The sequence below is a fragment of the Protobothrops mucrosquamatus genome, unplaced genomic scaffold (genome assembly GCF_001527695.2).
Source record: "Protobothrops mucrosquamatus isolate PMUCROS unplaced genomic scaffold, P.Mucros_1.0 scaffold6334, whole genome shotgun sequence".
Classification (NCBI taxonomy): Eukaryota; Metazoa; Chordata; class Lepidosauria; order Squamata; family Viperidae; genus Protobothrops; species Protobothrops mucrosquamatus.
Genome location: NW_015392161.1, coordinates 24,306 through 26,285, shown reverse-complemented (window position 1 = coordinate 26,285; position 1,980 = coordinate 24,306).

The window sequence follows — 1,980 nt, the reverse complement described above, 5'->3', positions numbered from 1 at the left end:
CTGGAAAACTAATAAAGACAGAAGACTAAAAACAGGCCCAGGAGCGCGTCCAAAAATAACGCAGTCTGGAGAGATACGGAGGTGGCTCGAACAAGGCTTCACACTGCTCCAGTCAGATACAGAAGAACAAGTTGCGGTGGAAGGGACCTTGGAGGTCTTCTAGTCCAACCCCCTGCTCAGGCAGGAAAAAATATAACATTCCAGACAGGTGGCTGTCCAGTCTTAAAAACTTCCAGTGTTGGAGCACCCACAACTTCTGGAGGGAAGCCGTTCCACTGATTAACTTCTCCTTAATTGAAGGTTGATGAGTTTCCATCCGTTGTTTCTTGGTCTGTCCTTCTGGTGCTTTGGAAAATAGGTTGGCAACCCCCCCCCTCTTCTTTGTGGCAGCCCCTCAAATACTGGGAGGCTGCTATCATGCCATACCCAATTCCTGCAACCGTTCTTCGCGTGTTTTAGCCTCCGGTCCCCTGATCATCTTCGCTGCTCTTCTCTGCACTCTTTCCAGAGCCTCAACATCTTTTTTTTAGTGACCAAAACTGGATGCCTATTCCAAGGGTGGCCTTACCTAGGCCTTGTAAAGTGGTATTAAACACTCCAGGTGACCTTGATTCTGTCCCTCTGTTCATGCAGCCCAGGACTGCCTTGAACCAGTCAGCGTTGCTGGTCCTGCCTGGTGTCAATCTTGATGCCCTTTGTGGAGTGTTTGAGGACCTAAGTCAGGGGCCTTCCAACTTGGCCCTTTGATGACTTGTGGACTTCAGCTCCCAGAATTCCTCAGCCAGGCATGCTGGGAGTTGAAGTCCACAAGTCATCAAAGGGCCAGGTTTGAAGACCCCTGACCTAAGCAGACACCTTCGCCCTGCTTGGCACACGGAGACGCACCCCAAAGATTAACCCAGCACTTCTCAGTCATGGCATCTGGAAGTCGTGTGGGCTTCGCCTCCCAGCATTCTGGATAGGGAATTCTGGGAGTTGAATTCCACTTGTCTTGAAGTGGTCAAGGTTCAGCAACCCTAAGCAAGCCAGTCTCTCTCTCTCTCTCTCTCTCTCTCTCTCTCTCTCTCTCTCTCTCTCTCTCTCTCTTTCTCTTTTTTCTCTTCGTCTCTTTCCTTCATTCTTTCTCTTTCTCATTCTCTCTTGCTCTCTCTCTTTTTTCTCTTTCTCTCTTTCTCTCGTGCTCTCTCCCTCTCTCTCTTTTTTCTCTTTGTTTCTTTCCTTCATTCTCTCTCTCATTCTCTCTTGCTCTCTCTTTTCTCTCTCTCTCTCATTCTCTCCCTCTCTCTGGTTCTCTCTCTCTCTCTCTCTCTCTCTCTCTCTCTCTCTCTCTCTCGTTCTCTCTTTCCCTCTCTCTCTTTCTCTTTTTTCTCTTTGTCTCTTTCCTTCATTCTTTCTCTCTCATTCTCTCTTGCTCTCTCTCTTTTTTCTCTTTCTCTCTCTCTCTTTCTCTCGTTCTCTCTCTTTCCCTCTCTTTTTTCTCTTTGTCTCTTTCCTTCATTCTTTCCCTCTCTCTCTTGCTCTCTCTCATTCTTTCCCTCTCTCTCTTTCTCTCTCTCATTCTCTCCCTCTCTCTGGTTCTCTCTTTCTTTCTCTCTCTTTCTGGTTCTCTCGCTCTCGTTCTCTCTCTCTCTCTCTCCCTCTCCCTCTCCTCTGGGGTCTTCTAGTCCAGCCCCCTGCTCAAGCAGGAGAACCTCTGCCATTTCAGACGAGCGGCTGTCCGGTCTCTTCTCAAAGAGCTCCAGTGATGGAGCGCCCACAGCTTCTGGGGGGGGGGGGGGGGAAATGTTATCCCATTGATTTGATTGCTCTCACTGTTAGGAAGTTTCTCCTTAGTTCCAGGTTGCTTCTCTCCTTGCTTCGTCTCCATCCCTTGTTTTCTTTTCTTTTTTTTAAAGATTTTATTGATTTATTGATTTTTCTCTTAAATACCTATGTTAGTTTTTCAACCAACGAGCTGTCCGGAATCAACAACACTCATAT